General features: G+C 45.6%; 1 protein-coding gene across 6 annotated transcripts in view; it reads left to right on the top strand.

Annotated features, from left to right (window-relative positions):
- LOC147033891 (mitoferrin-1-like) overlaps nucleotides 1–22,862 on the top strand; it is a 71,578-nt gene that overhangs the window by 24,369 nt on the left and 24,347 nt on the right. Inside the window, exon 1 of one of the 6 annotated variants that reach the window (XM_085872285.1) lies at nucleotides 9,992–10,325. The exons of the other annotated variants lie outside the window; for them this stretch is intronic. The gene's annotated coding sequence lies outside the window, so the exon portion shown is untranslated. Of the gene's footprint in view, nucleotides 1–9,991; nucleotides 10,326–22,862 lie in introns of those variants that run through there. 6 annotated transcript variants of the gene reach the window in all.

The following is a 22,862-nucleotide window of genomic DNA, read 5'->3' as shown; positions in this document are numbered from 1 at the left end:
CCCACAGACTTATCGCTGGACTTAGTATTCCAACACTGGCGGTGTGGCAATGGAGATTGAGCATGTGCTTGTTGATGGTTGCTGGAGGATCTTCCAGAACTGCAGGGTCTACCGGAGTGCTCAGTTCCTCAATCCTGACCACAGGCTTGTGGTTACAACTCTGAAGTTGCAGCTTAAATCCAGGAGAATGATACCATCCCAGCCAAGACTGGATGTTGGCAGGCTAAAGGATGAGAGGTTCGCTGAGGAGTTTGCGAACAGGCTGAGTGGGGATTTGGGGTGTCTGGGTGCTTTGGGGAATCCTGAAGAGTTGTGGAGTGCCTTCAAGACCACCATCCTTGATGTAACTGGTGGATATCTTGGAACTCACCGGAGGGTGAAGAAGAATTTTTTGTCTCAAGGGACACTGGATACCATTGACCAGAGTCACAGGACCAGGCTGAATGGCAGAGCTGAGCTGTTCCGGGAGTTGAGGTGTAAAACGGTACGTGCACTAAGGGTAGACAAGGAGGTCGATGTGCAAGGAATCTGTGAGGGGGTAGAGCATCACCTGTGGTAAAGTGATTGTCGTCCTCCTTACAGGGGAATTCAAGCATTGTGTTCATCCAAGCCCGTCCCTCGGCGTACTGCAGTTAGAGTAGACGGTGGTAGGCTCTTGACAGAGGAGGGAAGTGAAGGCCTGCTGGGCCAATTACTTTGAGTGGCTGTCCCAAGCTGATCCACCAGCTGTTGAGTTGGATGTCAGAGGTGTCACCATCCCTATTTGCTGACCCTCCAATCAACTGTGATCCACCTTCGTTTGTGGAAACACAGGCTGCGGTGAACCGGTTGAAATGGGGTGAATCTCCTGTGATCTGTGACATCCATGCTGAACTTCTCAAGCCTGTTGGAAATGCTGCACTCATGTCATTGCATGCAGTTCTGTGCTCTGCCTGGAACACAGGCATCATCTCAACTGACTGTAAGAGGGGCCTTGTCCCTCTCTGGAAAGGGAAGGGTGATCGCCAGAACTGCAGCAACTATTAGGGGTGATGCTGCTTTCAGTTCCGGGCAAGATCTTTGCTTGGATATAATTCTTGATAGGGTTCGTCACCATCTGCTTGAGCAGCAGTGCCACAGCAGTCGGTTTTACACCAAAGAGGTCAACGATTGACCGTATCCTTGCCCTTCGTGTCCTCACCGAACGCAGACGAGAGTTTCGGCAGGGGCTGCTTGCAGCCTATGTTGATCTTTGCAAAGTGTTTGATTCAGTGAATTGGGATGCCCTTTGGAGGATTCTTGGTGTTCATGGGGTGCCACCAAAACTGATCGATCTGATGTCTGAACTATACTCTGGTACAGAGTGCTGTGAGATGTGGTGATGCCATTTCCGACTTATTTCCAGTTGTTACTGGAGTTTGTCAGGGGTGTGTACTGGCCTCCACACTTTTCACCACATTTATGGAGTGGATTTTGGGGAGGATGTCTGAGAGATCAAGCTGCGGTGCATCGTTTGGGAATGTCAAGATCTCTGACCTTGATTTTGCAGATGATGCAGTCATCTTTGCGGAGACTCTGGATATCCTCATGGTGGCCCTCGAGGTGTTGAATGAGGAGTTGGAGCCACTGGGATTATGGGTTTCTTGTGTCAAAACTAAGATCCAGGTTTTCAATGCCATCTTGGATGCTGCTATCCTGTCTGTGTCTGTTTGTGGTGAGGATGTTGCAGTCACGGAGCGATTCACTTTCCTTGGCTGTGATATTCATATCTCTGCTGGCTGTGAGTCAGAGGTCAATAACCATCTGGGTGAGGCCTGGGGAGTCTTGGATTCACTTTATCATGGGGTGTGGTGCTGTCGGTACCTGTGTGGGAGGACGAAATTCTGAGTCTTCAGGTCCTTGGTGCTTCCAGTCTTGCTCTGCGGATGTGAGACTTGGACTCTGACTCTGACCAGGGATCTGAGATGGAGACTTTTAATTCCTTTGGTATCAGGTTTCTTTGAAGAATCCTTGGCTATCGCTGGTCAGACATTGTGTTGAACAAGCAGTTACTGAGAGGGACTCAAATGAGATTTGTTACCTGCATAGTCCGTGAGCATCAGCTGCGGCTGTATGGACATGTAACTCGTTTTCCTGACGCTGATCCTGCTCACCAGATTCTCTCAGCGAGGGAGTGTCGTGAGGTGGAGGAGGCCAAGGGGCCGACCACGTGCCTCGTGGTTGCAGCAGGTTGATCGGCATGTCATGGAGATGGGGATGGGCCAGGCATCTGCCTGGGGTATAGCTAAACGGAGGCCCCTGGAGTACCGGCGGAAAGTGGACTCAGCGATGCGTTGCTCTGTTGCATGCTCCCATACCTGACCTGACCTGATAGGCCAAAAGGTCAACATAGGCCAACTTTCTAAAATTGTCAATTTTCATCTGATTGACTTGAAATTTGAAGAGGAGTTGCATATTTGGTCATTGAATTCACCCACCAATCATTTTTGAGGTAAAATTTGTTTTATGGATTTTGCAAGTATCGCGCTCTGCATGACGTCATCGCCTTGTTTGTTTGTTTGTCTGTCTGTCTCTCTTTGTGTGCAGCATATCTTAAAAAGTTGTGGACGGATCTGGATGAAATTTTGTGTTACCAAGACGAACTGATTAGATTTTGGTGAAGATCCGGATCCGATGACTCAAATTTTTTAAAGTGATTCTTCACCATTGAGAGATCGGGCCAAAAATGATATGTAATAGCACGATATCTCAAAGTTGTGGATGCATTCGGACGAAATGTTGGCAATTTATTGTAAAAGCAATGACGTCGGCAGCTGACGGCCCACCGGACAATATCACGTTGGACCAAAGTTAGTGCGTAAGCTGGGTTATCACACATTTCGCACTTTCCTGTGTTAGAAAGGCTGCTGCGCACCATGAATGTGTTCTATGCTCCCACCAGAAGCGTCATCAGACACTGCTAGTGATGAGCCGGAGACTGGACTGAGTTGTGAGGGAAGTGGTGAAAACTGAAAATGCGGAATGGGGGGGGTGAGATTTAGAACGAGGTAACTCTCACAAGATTGGGGATGACGCGAGAAGTCGAAGAGCGAAGTTGTTTTGTGAATGTACCTTCAGTCCTTCACCATAATTACAAGCTCTGGTGAGGAAACACTTCACTATTACATTTACCGAATGCATTGCATGCTCGGACGCCATCCAATTATCAGGTACACAAGTGTGGCAGAAATATGAAGGTATTTCCAGGAAATATCGCAAGCTTAAGGTTGCTAACGAACTTCCAGGAGTTGGCTAATAAATCTATGTGTGTGTGTGTGTGTGTGTGTGTGTGTGTGTGTGTGTGTGTGTGTGTGTGTGTGTGTGTGTGTGTGTGTGTGTGTGTGTCCTCCATGAAATGTAGTGACCCCAAACCTTGCATGCCTACTAAGGGACCATGAAGGGAGTGCATGAATGAAAACTGGGAATTTTGGTCAGCTTAAACACCATTTTGAAGATGATTAATGGTTTATCTCCATGATAGGCTTATCCTTGGTCAACCGAAGTTTGCCTCACAGTGGTCTTAGCAACCATTTTGATTCAGCCGATTCAAACATCCTTGCCTTGGAAACACTGTAATCTCTCGTGGAATTAATTCAATTACATAGTTGAAATATTGTTTTGGATTTGAAAATCAGATCTTGTGGATGAAGTAAGTGTCTATCTGGAGTGAAATCTGAAAGTTGAAGAAATTACTGATTCGCCAAGCGTTGGATTGTTGGCGCACTAACAGGGAACTTGAGCTGGGTTTGGACTGTTTGCCTCCATCAGTTGGAGAGACGAGTGTTTCCTGAGAATATTGAGGTAAGTGCTTTGTTTCCATATAGTTTTAAGATATGGTTTTTAAGAAATGGCACTTAAGATATGCCCGGTCCAGCGAAACACCCACAGAGACATCAGGAGACCCTTTTTTAATTTTAATTTTTCAGAAATGAACACTTTTTTTTTTATAAGCAGTTGGAACGATTGCGAAGCTCAATTCTGCAGTTTAAGAAACGCCACCAAGAGAGGCGTGAGGGAACGGGAGGAGGAGGGAAGGTAGCACCATGGAAAATGGCTTTATTTTAATTACAATAAAAATGTGCTACCAACGGCAAATTTCGTGTGTGTGTGTGCGTGTGTGTGCGTGTGTGTGCGTGTGTGTGTGCGTGTGTGTGTGTGTGTGTGCGTGCGTGCGTGCGTGCGTGCGTGCGTACGTACGTACACACATCGCAAAAAATGTGGAGTGTGGAAAGCACTTTGCCAATCGCCATTGGACACAGTCCACACCAAAGCGTCGCCTCCAACACAGAGGCCTCAGTCTGGTGATTCTGTCAAACAGATAATGACTAGATGGTCATCATCAGTTAAGCATCAACCGGAACCACTGATCTGGATTTCGGGCTTATTTGCCCTCATCAGGATGGCATACCGATAAATATCTCACCAATGATGACCACATTCATCATTTATACATCAGACACACCTCCTGACTGTTTTGGTGAGCTCACCATCACAGTCAGGAGGTGCGTCTGTTGTTTTTGTATGCATATATGTTTATATTTATATTTATTTGCAGCCACAGGCACTGAGTGTATTATGAGGGGGTTAATCCCTGTTTCTCCGTGGAAGAGCCGGACCTGGGGCCACCGCTTACAATTAACTTTGTGGTACGGTGGGTTGCTTTAAAACCACGAATTCCAGTGTCCACCGTCTAATTTTGCCATTTAACTAGAGTTCACGGGGCTTCCGGAACGGGGAGCGCACCCTCAGCAATCACCAATCTTATCTTGGTTCAATCTTAATTAGGGCGATCGAGCATTTACCACTGGTGTTTGCCGACTATGACAGGTTAATTAGTTTGGTAATTAACTGCAAGTCTATCTATGTTGGGGCAATGCTGGATCAATGGAAGGAAAGGATAAGCACGGACAGGTTGAAATGTCAACAAGGAATTTATTAATAAGGAACAAATAAAATAAACAGAAGAACTTTTTATTTCCTTGTGGTGATAATTGGTAAATTCAAATCAATAAAAATAATCTCAAGCAAATACAGAATTAAACAGGCATTAAAATAAAAACAGACAAACAGCAGATGCTTATTTGCTCTACGGCGAGGATACGGCGGCCATACGCCCTATGAATTGACAGAAACGTGCGGCGGCCACAGAGTTTCTGCGGTGGCCTCAGGGTAGCCCTACGCCGTTTGGCTATATTTTACAGGTCGTAAGGTCGCCGTGGAATTATAACGCGAAGTTATAACTTTTTATCCCCCGCCGCGTGGTGGAAGGGAGATATTGTTGTCACCCAGGTCGTCCGGCTGTCCGTCCGTCCGTCCGTCCGGGCGTCAACATTTATAGCTGTGAGTGCAATAACTCATAAACTGTTCGCCATATCGATTTGAAATTTGAGTCACACATGTACCACCTGAAAAGGAAGAACCCTATTGATTTTGGGCATGGCCGGATCCAAGATGGCCGACTGGGGTGACCATCTTGAAAAACTTTTTTTTTAATAAATAGAAAATCGCTTATCTGATTTCAATTATGTTTGGTTACTACGTTCCTCACCCCTGGGGAACTTTTTCGAGATGATGACCAAATGGTGTCTTGTTTCCAATTCACCTCCCTCATTATATGGAATCTGTATGATCTTTTTCATTCAATGGCGGGGGATTCCCCATCTCTGATGGTATATTTTCATTTCTACGTTCGCCATAGCAATTCGACAAGCCGAGAAAAAAAAAAAAACTGGTAAAAAAAATCATTAACCCATTCGTTACCATCCGTCTGGCCGCACGTTCGCCTTAGGGCCCCACTGCGGTCGCCTTGCGGGCACCTTGCGTCTGCCTTGAAAATTCTATGGCCGCCGCAGGAACGCCCTAAGGTCACCGTGCGACATCAAATCAAAGACCGTACGGCAACTCCACGTTTTCGGTCTCCACAATTTATAAATACGCCCTGCGGCTCCCCGAAAAATAAAAACATATGTGACTGCTTCATTGTGTGACTGTGGAAATACTGCGGCCGCCATGGCAAATGTGACTTCTGTGAGAAGCTTTAAGGCGTTGAGGCACTGTGAGGTGCTATTAGGCTGTCACCAGCGATCAGAGCTGTAAGGGTGCAAGGTCATCACCAACTGTCACAAAACCTCTCGGAGATGAAAGAAGCCGCAAGGCGGTCACCAACTGTCACAAACTATACTGTCGCCAGCTCACCAACCGTCTGAATGCAACTGACTGGAGCTGAAAATAGCCTTCACCCAGTCTTCACAAAACTCAGAAAAACGGTCCTGCCATCCTTTTTAGAGGCGGCCAGTGTTGGAAGATCCTCAAGCAGACCTCAGCCAAATTCACATTGCCTATTGGCGCATCATTGCACGAAACCAATCGCCAGTCTCGTGCCCGTACCAGAGTTAGATGCAACCCCAAATCAGCATAGGCCTGGCTTATGACACCATTTCTGTGGTGCTGGACAAACGGCAGATAGCAGCCACCTGCCAGAACCACCGAGCGAAAAGGTGAAGCGCTCATAAAACGTCAACAACCATCACCTCTCTGTTCAGCCTGACACAAACAAGAGCCAGCCAGCATCCACAGAGCTGCCAAACGGGGCGTCAAACGTCGCTGAAAAAAGGTGGACGCCAACATCGGTGAAAGAGCTGGGTGTCTAACATCGATGGAAAATATGTGGATGAGGTAAATGATCCACAGCCATATTTGACCATCAGAATAACTGCTCAGGAAAAGCCCCTTTGTGTGCTTAATGAAATGTCTTGTAAGTTCAAGGTGTAAAAAATTGTCCACCTCCAAGCCAATGCGTCCTGATGGAAAGGGGGTAGACGAGCCTCCGTTAGCCCAACGGCTATCTCACGTGCATGAATGTGTCTGTCATCTATCTATAATTCCAGCAGTGTGTGTGTCTGTGTGTCTGTGTGTCTGTGACCGCTGTTTCTCGACAACCACTGGTTCGATCTCATTGAAACTTACCAGGTATATTGCTGGGGACCTGAGCATGTGCCTTTTCAAGGTTTGATATTAATCGGACAAGTGCTTCCCAAGTTATGGCCATTTATTTCCCAACCAATGACATGACACGTTGCTGCGGCCATTTATTTACCAACCAATGACATGACACGTTGCTGCGTCGGCGTGGCTGCGTTGGCCGGTGCGCGGCCGGCCGACTATGACGTCATGGGCCATGCTGGTTACATGGCAGCGAATGTCATGGCAAGCAAAGAGGGAGGTAAACTTGATTTTAATTTGGATTTTAATTAACTCTGTGTGTGGAAGTGTGGTTGGCGCGAGAACGCGAGAGCGAAGGAATGGCCTGTGTGGTTGTCGTTTCTGGCTGGCGGTTTGAAAGTTATTTTTTCATTATTATTATTATCTTGCCAAAACGAAGTTTTTGCAAGATATGTTAGTCAGCTTGTATGTTTTTTTTTGTTTTGTTTGTCTGTAATCGCGTATAAAAAATTCTGCAGAGCACAGTTGTCATTGGAAATTTTTGTAACTTCGCATATCAGAGGCCTATAGAGGTCCCTTTCAGCGCATAAAATTTTGAAGGTCAAGGTCAAAAGTCAAGATCACTTTGTCGCAAATCAGGGGAGTCGACGAAACCCTTATTTTTTGAGTAATTTTGATCGAATCGTCTTCAAACTTCATGGGAATATAGTTCATGGTCTGGCGCTCAGCTGATTAACTTTTGGTGGCGATTGGCCTTGACCTTCATGGTTAGCGCCTCAGGTCAAATTTTCAATTTTAGGAAGCATATCGTGTAGTACCTCAAATTGAACACCTCGATGAGTGCTTTCTAGATATGTCAAGCTTGAGACATTATGACGTCATTTGGTGACGTTATGAGGCAAACGCATATTTTTCATGGTTACTCTGTAGAACGATTCTCATCGGAATCCGTGTTTTACGAACGGCCCAGGCGTGCACGACTCCGAAGTCGGGAGCCGGCATTGAAACGTCCCGTGATTGGTATGAAACCACCACGTGGATGGCTAAAATGGCGGCGATTGTGTGAATTTGGAAAGGACGTGGCCCCATGTGAGCGCATGTGCAAGGCTCCGTGTGCTGTGAGCAGCGAGTGGAGTTCGCGGAGCGTGTCCCGACGCCGCCACCGGGCCCGTTTACGAGTGATGTCAGCAGGGATCGTGCAGCACGAAAGCCAGGTGAGAAACGCATGGCTCACATAGTGGATGGCTCGGAAGCGGACGTGTAATGCGATCGACGGGGCGACGTTACGCTTCCAATTATCGCCTGAACGAAGGGGACAAGCGAGTTGCGAACCGCCGTCCTGTCGATACAAGGCCTTCCGAGCCTTTGCACGAGTACCCGATCCCCAGCCAGGATGTAGCGAACATCCTCATCTTGGGCAAAGGAGCATTGGTTAGTGGAAAGGTTTAGCATTCATTAGACCAGCCTCATGGCACATGAGCAGTTCTCAATGGGGCCCGGTGGGACGAGTTAGTGGGAATTTAGTTTAGAATTTAGAATGCATTTGAGACATGGACAGACATGGAGCATGTAGTGGGGACGTAGCTTAGCGATATAATTAAATGGAACATGCATTAGGATAAGGGATGACTGGGAGCACAAATTAGTGAGGGGGACATAGCTAGTGGCGCGTCCGTGTGATGTGAAGAATAAAATTGAAACCAACAAGAAAAATGTACAATGAGTGAATGTGGGTCAGCGGGCCCGAGTGTGAATGGAGTAAATGTGGAATGCATGGTGTGAATGAATGATTGGGGGGAGGAGTGAATCCAACCCAAGGGAACCTGGGGTTAGTGTAATGTTAGTTAGTGGGTTAGTTAAAGTAACCAAAACGGATGTCGGTTTGTTGTTGGTGTGAAGAAAGGCACGAAATCTTTTGAACGGCGCAGGTGTCTATTGACCGGCTGGGAGCGTGGCTGGTGAAATGTGCGCACTGAGTAGAGGGCACCCTGGGCACCGGAGTAGTCGGCCAGAGTAGGCCATGGGTCCAAGGGACCGAGTTAGTGTAATGGGCACGGGCAGCCCACGGAAACAGGACCCGGAGCACCAAAATGCCACGTGGGCATCGAAGGGGACACTGCCAGGGGCATTCCCCACGTTCGGAGTCAGTTGGCTCGGAGACAGCCTCAGCGACCTGGGCATGCCGTATTTTGAATTTGGCAGATGGGAATCCCTACCAATGGAGCCACGCTGCCCAGCCACGAAAATTGTGCAAGGGCACAAGTGAAAATTTGCGGGTCAGGCCCAAATTAATAACGAACACCAACACAGGCGACAGGAATCATGGTTTCTTGAACCGATAGTTTAAAGAGACAGGCGTGTTGAAAAGCCCCGGGGATAGATTAACGTTAATAAATGCTAGGATAGAAAGGAAAAGTGTACCCCTACGCACCATCCATCCCTTCGCTGTTCGTGGGCCGCTGGACTCACCTTGGTAAATTGCTGAAATCTGAGGGAGTTATTCTGAGGCTGCATTGGGCCTCGAGACAGATTCACTAGTCTCTTCCTCAATCCCCTCAAAAAGAAACTTAGGGATTGGGGATAGACTGTCAGGACAGGTTGGCAGAACAAAGACCATAAAGGGTTTGGGACACATGTAATTATAAAAATAGTCTAAATTTCATTTTTTTTTTTTGTTGTTGTAAGCTAATGGGGGTGGGTATGGACAAAGACAGGCATAGGCGATAGGTTTGGGGGAGACCGTAGGGTAGGTCCGAGCCAGTTTTCAGACCAGCTGGCACCACCACACTCCCTCCACAACCTCACGAGACCAGACCAAGGCCGGCCAGCTTCGTGTGCCGACCTCCTCTTGTACTACATCTTGCCTGGTCTGCATTTGCCATGCCATGCTTTGCCTGCCTTTGCCTTGCCTCCATACCTGCCACGCCTTTGTTTGCATTCCCATGTCACAACCTTCACTATGTGCTCCAGGACCACCTCTGAAAGTGTTTTGCAAGGACTTCCCTGCAGGCAGCCGCATTCCCGGGGACTGCATTTGAGTAGCCCGGATATCTCCTTGTTGTTGCATGAAGGCCAGTTCAAATGGACCGGGGACTGCACTGAGCAGTGCCCTTTGTTGCTACAAGGAACTTTATGCAGCAAAGAAAAAGAAAGCCATCCAACCCACTCTCCATGCATTTTTCACGCCAAAAGATGCAGCACCAACTACATCCACCATCCAGGATGCTTCTTCAACCAGCTGCCAAGAGACCGTTCCCGCTGGTGAAGAAAGTGACAGCACAGTGTCAAGTGAAGAGGGGGACGATTCTGCCACTCCGCAAGTGTGACTTGTCCACCGCAATCAACTCCGTTCCTCCAGCCTCGGGGTAAGTCGCCACTACTCGAGGAGTGTGTTTTGTTAACCTCCGCCATCGAAGATGGACGGAGGTTACTGTTTTCACCCCTGTCTGTTTGTTTGTTTGTTTGTTTGTTTGTGAACAGTATTACGGAAAAACTTCTTGACGGATTTCGCCGAAACTTGGTGGGGGGATTAGGTATGGTCCAAGGATCATGCCATTAGATTTTGGACTTGGTCCAAAGTCCAATATGGTGGCCATTTTGAAATAATATTTGAATTTTTGTTTTTGCATTTTTACATCTTTTAAGTGATTTCCAACCCCCCCCAAAAAAAAATTGTTAGAGAAAAAAATACTTAGAAAATTTTGCAACTTTTTTTTTTCAACAAAATTCCGATTTTTTTTTTTTTTTTTTTTTTTTTTTTTTTTTTTTTTTTGCATTTCTCCATGTTTGTGATTTCCAACAAAAAACATGCCAAAATTATAATTGCAGCTGATTTTGGAACTTCAGGTGGATATACCCACGTAAAATCAATTTCTGTCTCAAGGAATCTAGTTATGACGAATGAATTGAGTATGTAAAAGGGAAAGTTGCAAACTATAACTCTGTGAGCACTGTTGACGTCAAATTGAATGAATAGGATATCAGGTTCACTTGAGTGACCTAGCAGTATTGGCGGCGGAGGTTTTGCACTCTGCCGAGTGCTCCCCTCTAATTTATTTGTGTTTATGTCCAAAAAATTCCGAGCCAAAAACGCATCCCCCCTTTAACACATTGGTTTCTATGGGAAAATTTGTTTTGTTTAACACAGTTTCGCTTATAATAAGGTTTTCCAGGAATGTAACCCTTGCGAAAAGCGAGGACTTGCTGTACTCACCTTTCAACAGCCACGCTCCCAGCCGGTCAATGGACTCCTGCACCCTTCAAAAAGGTTACGTGCCTTCTCTCAACACCAACAACAAAACGACCTCCTTTTGGTAAATTTGACTAACCCACTAACTAACATTACACTGACCCGGGGTTCCCTTGGGTGGGATTCACTCCTCCCCCCCCCCAATCATTCATTCCACATTCACTCCACTCACACACTCAGGCCTGCTGTCCCACATTTACTCATTGCACATTTTTTTTCAATTCACTTGTACTGCAAGCTCCGTCCCCACTGCTAGCTTTGAAAGGGGGGGGGGAGTCTGCTAGCTACGTCCCCACCGTCCCCACGGGTGTCACACGCCGCCCCTGCCGCGCTCATTATTTTGGGGTCCGATCGCGGGGAAAGTTCTTGCATTGGGGTTTTGTGCTGGCCCATCGGCTCTTCCAAACCTACCTCTAAACCCACCTGTTCCAGCTCATTTTGGCCTGCCATGGTGCGTATTTGGAATAATTCAGACTCGTAATTTGGAGAGAATTGGGGGTGGGGGGGTTGCTACGTATACCCCGATCCGAATCCCATTAATTTTGTGGACGTGGAGGGGCCGAATCCCACTCCTGACACCAATTTGTTGTGGGCCAGGGTTTGGTGGCGATAAACGACCACTAAGTGGAGCAGTAGAGTCGTTTCCACTGAGCACCCCGGAATTTAGGTCGTGACTCTCGGATAAGTCCGAAAGGTCACGGGTCCCTTAGCGGACCGTGGCCGCCAATATTTTGACGGCGTGGGGTGGGGCTAATTGCCAAATTTCAATATACCTAAATACCCATGTCGTCCAACTACTGGGGAAAACCACACCCTCGACCGACTTTATCCGAATCGAGTCGCTATCACCGACTCGGATCCGGCGTAACCGAGCGGAAGTTACCAAAGCCGCGCCGGACCAAATGAACAATCCATGGCACGAACGGCCCTACCAATTCGCAACACGCACCATGTGAGGCCAATGGAGGAAAGCACAGAAAATGAGCTGGTACATTTAACAGGGGTTTATTTATAAGGGAGGGGGACACAGAGAGCAGACTTAAACCGACTAAAAGCAATGCAGGTATGTACAAGGCACTTAAACAATTCCACTTAACGGACTGGCACCACACACACACACACACACACACACACACACACACACACACACACACACACACACACACACACACACACGAACTGGGCCGGCCGGCCTTTATTGAGGCTTCCAGCTCGGAAGGAAAGGCGAGCCGAAGGCCAGGGTCTGGCTTGCACCTGTCCACCTCGTGCGTTGTACGACGATCTGGTCGCGTGGCGAGACTCGAACCCACAGCTTTCACGCAGCGCCAAGCACCAGGGACCGCGCTCTCCAACCGGCGACGCACCAATCAACCAAGACCAAGGAGAAGATCAGAGACGACGATGACCCAAGACCAGACGAACCAGCCAGCACCAAGACCCGCGACCCCCAAGACAACCAACCTCCCCAGACTGGCGTTCCTTTTATATCTTTTTTGTCTGGGGTGAGAAAATCGCCATCTGAGGCGGTCTCCACCCTCATTGGCCGGGGTGTCGTGGGAAAGTCGCCCTCTGTGGCCATCTCAACCCTCATTGGCCGGGTTGTCGTAGGAAAGTCACCCTCTTTGCGTGATTGGACAAGGGGTGGAGTCGGAGCTGAGGCGATTAAAATCTCCGCCCATGTACGTGGTCGAACGCACGTGGGCAATGGTGTCTGTGTGCGAAGTGAAGTAGATTTGTTGTAAAAGAAACTTCGCAGCGCACACATGTAATTCCCGTTCGACACAGGTAGGGGACCCTAACCATAAACACATACTTATCGAGATAACTAAATTGAGGACTGCTGATCTGTCTGTGTGCACAAGGCTTCCAAATTCGTAACAATATATTGTTACGAATCTGGAAACCATGTGCACTCAACATTCAGGTCCCAAAGTTAGTTATGCCGGTAAGTACGTGTGTAGTCAGGACCCTGTCCTTTTGTTTAGCGGGAGGATTAAATGTGTGCGTTGTGACGTTTTTAGTTAGGTTTTTACATCCAACGAAACCTCCAACAAGCTATCTAACAACCAACAACCATCCCATCTGCATGACCCAACCTGCCAATCATGTGCCATCACCACCCGTTGGCTGCTCGTACCTTGACTTGCCGAGAGGGGGCCTCGCAGTTCCAGTCCTCGGCTCGTAGTTCTTGTATGGCTTTTTCAGCGTTGAGCCTGTTACTCTTCGCGAGTGAAGCCACGTGGAAGAATAACTGGGGTCTCCGAACAGGGGCTACGGCTCCGTCCTGGCAGGGTGCGGCCGTAGGCCAATGAGGGACGGACAGCGAGATGATTTTCGCCAAGGCCCCTCCCTGTGTAGGAGGAGATGTATATATATCCCTGAGCAGACTGGGTTGTTGTCGTTGGCATTGGCGCTGGGAGATCTGGGGTGCTTGAGTGGTTGCAAGTTGGTTGACGGTGGTTGGGCTGGAGAATGAGTGGGCCAGCCTGTTCGTGGAGCCTTGCTTGGTCCCGTCCGCGACCCTGATTTCCGCCCCGGAGCTCCGATTGCTCCACGCGGCTGCCGCCACGAGTCTCACACGTGCGGCTGGGACCTTCGACGACCCACAGGTGTCCATCCGAACTCTGACCCCCAGCTTGTCTCTCTCATTGGCTGGAGGGTCCAATAAAAACTCCGGGGTTTCTTTTCTTTTTGCGTGTGTGTCTGCATGTGGGCCCGTCTATAAGTAGAATTGTTTAAGTTTATTTCATCATTGTAAATACTGCATTGCATATTCGCGATGAGTCTCGCCTCTTCTGTCTTTTGATTTTTATTGTAAATAAATTATTAGAAATGTTCCCAGCTCGTTTCCGTCCTTTCTTTATTTGGTCCAGCATGGTCCGGGTCTGAGTTCAGATGGGGTTTCATCCCCGATAATCCGTTAATACTAGCCGGCATAGCTTTGGCAGTTTCTGCTCGGCTGCAACCGAGCCGGAGTTGGTAGCCGCTAGTTGGAACACTACCGCAGTCGGTAAAGTGACCCAGTTCGAGAAAGACGTGCCGAGGGCGTGAATCCTCGGTAGCCAAGACTGCGTGGTGATTTAGGTATATTTGGATCTGGACAATTAACCCTATGCCACGCGGTCGAGATATTGGTGTTTCACGGTCGATTAATCGACCCGCCGGCTTCAGAGTTATCCGTAGCAACGGCCTATAATTCCGGGGAGACCGGTGGGAGATGGTGTAAACTTCCCCACCTTGCGGTCGTTCTTGCCTCCGACCCCTGGCCCACAATATATACATATATATATATATATATATATATATATATATATATATATATATATATATATATATATATTTGCATACATGCCCGAGGGGGTGTGGACTTGGGGTCATAAGGGTTAAAACAAGATTTTATTTCATTCACAATTTGATATTTGCTTGTTCCTGGTGGAACTGTTTGCCATCTTTCACCTTTGCTTTCGGCGGGAAGTGTGGCACGTCCCACCTAAAGTTGAGGGCGCAGCAGGATAAGTTGATGGCGTACCATCGACTTCGCACCAGTTGTATTTTATGAAGGTAACACCATCCTCAAGGTTGATTTTCGACACATTTGGTGTAAAACCCCAAATGCTGAAAATGAAGTTTTCATCAAATTGTGCTGAATGTTTCTTATTTGGGTCAGGTAGTTCCATGAGGAGGGAATGTTGTCCAGGAGCTTGTAACCAGGGTTAAATTGACATTTTGTTTGTGGTTTCATCATTGTGTTTTGCGTTAGATGCCAACTGGAGTTGTGTAATGTACGGGTGGACCTTCATGGTGCAGTCTGTGCAATTCTCACTCCTTCCATCCTTGGAAAAGGTCGTATTTGGCTAAAAACAACATCCAAACAGCATTAGCACTAAAAGCTTCTGCCTGGCGTGTTTACCGGTGAAGTTTTATTGGAAGTTTAATACGTTGGGGGACATCTATTTATTACACATATGGGGTAGGGGGGAGGGGTGGAGTGGAGTGGCTGAAATGGAGACGAGGAATGAAAATTGAGGAGAGGAAGAAGGGCAGTAGGTGTGGGTATGTGTCTGTGTACATGTTGTTTTTTTTTAGCCCCACCTCTTTGCCTGCTACATTAAATTGAACCAGACCCCTGGTCTAACGGTTAGAGCATCCACTCTGAGTCTGGGAGGTCGGTGGTTTGAACCCTAACAGCCGAGTCATACTAAAGACTTAAAAAATTGTGTGTGCTGCTAACTTGCTTGATGCTCAGCATTTAAAAGGATAGAGCACGGACAAAGAACGCTGGGAAGGCAATGGTTAACCACCCAGTGTAATCCTTGCCAAGGAACTGCGTTGGCAGCACCGACCCTCTGTAAAGAGTATGGTACATCAAAATGATATCCAGATTGAATTGTGGTGTAGACCAGGTTTCTGTACCTGGCCATGTGGGGCTGTTGCCTCCCGAGTGTTTGAGGCAAGTATTACTTCACATGTTTTCCCGTTTTTGCTCGCTTCTTCCAGCTACCCCAAAGGTGTACAGAGAGTTGCCTCCATACAGCAGTAAACTGCACACCATAGGAAAAAATGATAATCACACGAAGTAACTAGAGGGGGAGCACTCGGGAGAGTGCAAAACCTCCGCCGCCAATACTGCTGGGTCACTCAAGTGAACCTTGTATCTTATTCATTAAATATGTCAACAGTGCTGACAGAGTTCTAGTTCTTTTCTCCATTTTTTTTTGGGGGGGGGGGGTGGAAATCACTTAAAACATGTAGAAATGCAAAAAAAAGAAATCGAAATTTTGTTGAAAAAAAGTTGCAAAAATTTTTTTTCTCTAAATGTTTTTTTTTGGGGGGGGGTTGGAAATAACATAAAACATGTAGAAATGCAAAAAAAAATTTTCTCTAACAATTTTTTTGGGGGCGGGTTACAATTTTATTTGGGGGGGTTGGAAATCACTTAAAACATGTAGAAATGCAAAAAAATTTTCTCTCTTAATTTTTTTCGGGGGTAATAATTTTTTTTGGGGGGGGGGTTGGAAATCACTTAAAACGTAGAAATGCAAAAAAAAAAAAAATTTTTTCTCAACTTTTGGGGGGTTGGAAATCATTTGAAACGTAGAAATGCAAAAAAAAAAAAAAATTCTCAATTTTTTTTGGGGGGGTTGGAAATCACTTAAAACATGTAGAAATGCAAAAAAAAAAATCTTTTTTTCTCTAACAAATTTTTTTTGGGGGGGGGGACCAAGTCCAAAATTTAATGGCATGATCCTTGGACCATACCTAACCCCCCCCACCAAGTTTCGTCGAAATCCGTCGAGGAGTTTTTCCGTAATACTGTTCACAAACAAACAAACAAACAGAAAGGGGTGAAAACAGTAACCTCCATCCATCTTCGAAGATGGCGGAGGTTAATAAATAAACATAAATCAGTGTGCATTTCCCCCTCCCCTCAGGGCATAACTTACATCCATCAATTGGGACCATACTCTGTGCAGAGCGTTGGTGCTGCATAAGCAGTCTCCTTGGCTATTGGGCACAATCCTGGATGGGTCGCCACTCCAACACAGGATACCAGCAAGCTGGCACTCATTTTGCCAACCTTGGAAGGATGACAGGCAGAGTCAACCCCACCTGGTATTAATTCAACAGCTGAGCGGGATTTTAACTCGGGACCCGAGGATCCCAAGCCACCACCCGAACCATTAAGCCAACACCAGGCATGCATAACTTATGATAGCCTCTAAAACGAGATAACAATGATGTAGAAATTTAACCTTAACCTTTGTAAACAGTTTATGAATCGTAAAAATAAAAGTGTGTGTGTGTGTCAGAGGAAAACGTCATCATGTGTGATGTGTTGCTCCGAACTCATGATGTAACATTGACCGATTGCTCCGAACTCATGATGTAACATTGACCGAACTCATTAGCAAGAATGTGAGGCTTTGTGGATATTTACTGTGTATTTCTATAGGGTACACCACTCTACATACACACACACACACACACACACACACACACACACACACACACACACACACACACACACACACACACACACACACACACACACACACACACACACACACACCTGATGACGTGCAATAATTCCAACATATGCTAATGCCACCTGTGAGGTATTAGTCATGCTAAACATTTCCCCTCTCTGTGATTAAATTTTTTTCTTCTGAAATATTAACTTCTTCAAGCTGAGGGTAATGCACTACATGCTTGTGATGGCCAGTGAGTCAGAAATGTATCCATGGATTGATTCCCAAGTGATGGGCTGGCATTGCTAAAAATAAATATAAAAATAGGTGGCTGGTTGATCTGTAGGTGGCAGTGTAGTGGCTTACGCTGCTCGTTTGTTGGTGGGGGGGGGGGTGGTGTCTTTCACAGGCTCTGGCCACTGTAGACCGCAGCACTGTAGACCGCAGCCTATTTAACTGCAATTTTCTTTTTCCCGACTGCTTAGATCCAGGCACCCCTATTGGTCAGAACCCTTGCAGCAATTGCTGGTGTGAGACTGATCCATTGATGGGGATTATGCTGGGCAAAGTAAAAAGCCATAGTGACAGACAATTGTGAGGAGGGCAGGAGGGCATCCTGTCCTGAGGGAAGAGGAGGGCATCCTGTCCGTCCGTCCTTCCGTCCATCACGCTGCATCCTCCTAAACGTTCGGGCAGAAATTCCCCAAACTTGGTAGTTATGATCACCACATGGCATGAAGGTGCAAGAGAAGTATCATTTTTGACCCCACCCCCTGGAGTGGGGTCAAAAGGTCAAACACCAAAAAATGCAATTAATGAATCTTTATACAAGATATACAATCAACATTGTGGGACCCATGAAATATGTAACGATTTTGTTTTGGATTTGACCTCCAGGTCATGTCACAGGGGATGGGGACTTGGTTTCACAGGGGTCAAAACGGTTTTTTTTTTTTAACTCAAAATTTAATATTGGATCATTCCTGGTGGAACCTTTTGCCATTTTTGAACTTTCCTTTTGGTGGGAAGCGTGTGGATTTGCGATGGCACGCCATCGACTTCGCTCGAGTTTCCGATTTGTGGTGGTGATTTATTTGCAAGGATAACTATTTGTTTGTGGCAAATTATTGAAAGATGGATGTGAAAGTGAATATAATGAACCATTTGCTGCAAGACTGGTGCACGAGTCCAAGAAAGCAGCAGCAACAACAAAAAAACAAGCAGTCATAGACTGGTACTTACGAAATCGTCCACTTGACCTCTGACCTTGTCTAATAAATGCTGTCTCTAGAGAAGGTAGCGACGCAAACCAGAAGTTTCTACGATGATTCTGTACCAAACATCAAAAATCGAATGTTTGACCTCATTGTGACCTTGACCTTTGACCGATTTTGACCAAAATCTAATCAGCACTTGCCATCACCCTCCGGAATCACGTGGTGTAATTTGACATTGGTAGCTTCTTCCGTTTTCGAGTTATCATGCCTACAAACAAAAAACACACACACAAACAAATGCACAAACAGATGACGGAAGTCATCAATATACTTACGAAATCTTTGGATTTCGTAAGTAATAAACCACGAGTTGAGCATCTTATTTTGACTCGGTGAAAAGTTCTTGGTTGCCAGGTCGGTTCGGTGGTAACTTTGCGTTTGGTGGTGGTGTTTATCACTAATGACAAGGTTATGTGCAACGCTTGTGCAGTTTGTAATGGAGTCCAGGTCAAATTTTAACTGCTCTTGTGTGTAGTCATTCACTGTATGGTCAGTTCGTGCTCCACTCTGGATATTTTATTTTGCGAACGTTAGAGGGTGACAAATGAAACTGATCGAGTTTAAAGTGTGACAACGTAATTAATGGAGTTGAACATAGACCTTCGATCTGGAAAGGGTGATTAGGATTCTGTTCTTGGATGAAGGGTTTAGCCTGGTTGAACTCGGAAGGAATGAATGGCTGAGGGTGCAGGATCAAGATCGAAGAGAAGGTAAATGAAGGTAGAGACAGACAGACAGACAGACAGACAGACAGAGACAGAGAATGAATCCATTCTCTCATTCTCTCTGAGACATGGTCGATGATCCTGAGCCTTCATGACTTTGGCTTCATTGGTATCTAAAAGCATAATCTGGCTCACTGGAACCACATCCCACATTTGGAGGAGATCTTGTGGGCTGCAAGGAGAGTTTCGGTTCGCAAGGTGAAAATGTCCTTAAAGCAATATTTCCCTTTCATGATGCCACCTTGGTGATGCCATTTCAAGAAATGTTATGGTTGGTGAGAGACCAAGGAGTTTCAGTGGACTACACCCTGATGAGCAGATAGTCATGGGAACCTTCTTCAGTGGCTGTCGTGCTGAAGGGAGAGTGCGAGTACATGAAAATCACTTGGACTTTAAGGTCACACACACAAACGGTGTCCAAATACTCACGTGTGGTTGTTGATGTGGAAGGCTGTAAGCATGCCTTCCCGTTGTCCACCTGCATTAACGACTACTGGCCATATTAGATGAATGCATCACTCAGATTATTGGTACTTGTTGGTGACCATAGAAAACTTGTTGATGAAAGATGAGTGCTCGTGCAAAATATTGAATAAACTTTGTTTGAAGTTTGTAGTTCTGAATGATGGACATTGAGCAGGTGCAGCTGTAACGTGGAATGCAAAAAACCGAACGACGATGTAACTGCACCTTTGTATGTCTGTGCAATTGTCCATTAATTAATAAGCATTTTAATGATGTGAAAATATAATCTTGAGTGCATTTCCTGATGAAATGTTTAATTGCTTGCTTTGTAACGTCATTTTTTGTTCTTCCCGAGTTAGCCCAATTAGCCAAAGACGCCGGGTCAATTCTGGCGACGGTCTGCCACCTGCACTGACAGTAAACCTGTCGTCTGTGATGCACAACGTTGGTTCTGCCGAAGCAGTTTCCAAGCCTGGAGTCATGCTGGATCGTTGGCCATCCTTCTCCCAGCAGTAGTTAGAGCAGGAATTTGGAACTTGTTCAGACTGCCAGCAATGCCGCACCCACTCTTCACAAAGGATGCCGTGGGATCTTCAACATCCACCAACTCATGTCGGCAAATGGGACACCAGTTTAACATCCATTTGAAGGACAGCACACATTGGCGCTTGTGAAACACTGGGTTGACAGTTTTATAGCTGGGTCGCAATGCGAACCCTGGCAAGATGGCTTGAGCCGAGTGTGCATACCTCTTGCGTCATTGACTACCTGAGATCATTTTTGTTCCTTCTGTTTGGTCTTTCTTTGGTATTTACGTAAATTTCTTTTACAACCAGCATTCTCGTACTGAATGTTGGTATTGTCCTTCGATCCAGCTACTTCACTCCTGTCATCCACATGCCTTAATGGTGTGTTTCTGGGGATTTTACGATGTGTGGCATTTTCTAACTTTCCATCATTATTTGAATTCCTCGAGGAGTATCATTTTGTGGATAAGCAAGACGATTTGTGTTTACCAGTAGAAATATGAAAAGGATGGAAGGATTATTGGAGGAAGAGATGTTTTTCTTCTTGTATGTGTCTTATATCATGTTTTAAAACATTACAATCGAGTTGATTTGACTTCAGCAAAACGTCCATCTTAAATCTGTGTTGGGGGTTAACAACATAGCTCATCGGTGGCTTATTTGCTTTTGAGCCGTCTCTATGCTCGACTCGACTAGAAACTCATCTTGGTGCTTTGCAGGCAAAGTGTTGCCAATGAGTTCACCATCCTTTGAATGCACATGAAGCTGCCCATGAAAAGCGTCCGGTGTATTGTCTCTGAAGTGATTGCTTCGGCAGTGCCCATGCACTGGAAAGAGTCTGGCCAAAGATGTTCTGGAAATTGCACCGTAGAAAATGTAATTGCTCCCAGGTGTAGCCTAAAACATCAGTGCATTCTTTATAGGTACAGAAACGGAGGACTGTGTATGTTATAATCAAGTTTCTGGAGACTCAAGGTTGGTCGCAAAAGTCTTGAAACTTATCACCCTCCGATTCTTCACCTTTCTCTTTTCATCATTTACGAGGGTCATGAACGAAGTTTTAAGGGAGAGATACTCGCAAATCATTCAAAACTTGCTAATCTTTTACTTTTTACACAAGTATAACTTATCTGATAAATAAATTTAAATAAAATACGAAAATGTATTTGCACTGTTTTGTACTTTGGCGTGTCTTTATTGCGAGCGTCTCATTTGTAGAACCTTTTTGAACACCATTATCATTATAATTACGATAATTATTATGACAGATAAAATCCTCGTTTGGCTATCACCTTGAAATGACTGATTATTAAGTCGGAGACACATTTAGCCCTCGCTGTTCTAACTTGTGGAGAGGAACGTCCCCTTCGCAAGTTAAAACTTGCTTAGAAAAATATCTGCTTACGTCACTTCTATTGCAGGCTAAGTGACTGTTGGTGTTGAAATCTTCTGCAGTGTGCCTGTACTCAGTTGGTCGTAAGAGCCTGAAGCACTACCTCGAACTGTGCAACTTCGTGTGGATATGTCGTTGTATGTAATTCAAAAAGTTGCTGTTCTTACCGAGTAGTGGCGCAGGTTAATTTTATTATCCTTCATTGCCCCAATAAAATAAATTCTCAATTGTGATTAAAGTTTAATATCTGATGGAATGGAGCTGATTAGTGCTGATTTCTGTTTGGTTGTTTTTTCAGTTTGTTTGTTTATTTTGAAACTTTACCCGCTTTTTTTTTTTATCAGATCAGATTATCAAGCCTTTCTGGTGTGTGCAACACAGTTTGAGAAACGATGTGCATTGGCACATTGACTGTATGCAATCTGTTTGACCTTTTGGATTAGAGAATTAAAAAAAATAATCGACAATTGTGCAAACACACTCGAACGAACATCGAAATTCTTTCACAGTTTACTTAACTTCATTTTTGTTGTCATTTTATTCTTTTACAACAAGCATTTCATGCAAATATATAATTTTCATTGATCTTTTACTTTCATTCATTGACGTGCGTTCCGATATCCCATGTTTCCTGCTTTGTGAAGTCATTTAATATTTCTGTGCAACATCCATTCAAACTACTTGATGATAATGGAGATGTTGCTGTTTTGGGTTTTGTTTTGTTTTTACCTCCGCCAATGAAGGTGAAGGAGGTTATGTTTTTGCCCCTTTCTGTCTGTCTGTTTGTTTGTTTGTGTACAGGATATCTCAAAAAGTTGTGGACGTATCGGGACGAAATTTTGGGGACAGGTTGGGTGTGTGACAAGGATGAACCGATTAGATTTTGATGAAGAACGGTACATTCAGTTCCAGAGTACATATCAACTCTCAGTACGTTAACACCCGATTCATATAAAATAACCAATTGCTTTCGAAACAGCCGCGAGGACAAAGGAAAACACGATCGCTTGTACACTGCTGAGGTTAAAGTTAAAACCTACTGGATCTGCTTTCTCGCCAAGTATGTCTTGACGTCATCCGTTCCAGGTATACCTCAATGCATCAGTGTCAATGGAATTTTTTTTTTTACATTCAAAAGGTGGGCTGACTCCCAATTTAAGCGCACATTTCACATCCAATCTTTAACAGCCCCATTATATAGCACGTAACTGAAAAGAAAGATTGAAAAGAAAGTGCTGCTTGGGCAGCATATGATAACAAAATAAACTTTTTCATCTGACAAGGCAGAGAAACTCAT

This window comes from Eptatretus burgeri, chromosome 1 (genome assembly GCF_056783735.1).
Source record: "Eptatretus burgeri isolate ZD-2024b chromosome 1, Ebu_testis_v1, whole genome shotgun sequence".
NCBI lineage: Eukaryota > Metazoa > Chordata > Myxini > Myxiniformes > Myxinidae > Eptatretus > Eptatretus burgeri.
The sequence above is the reverse complement of the archived record's forward strand: the minus strand, read 5'-3'. Positions and strand labels throughout refer to the sequence as shown.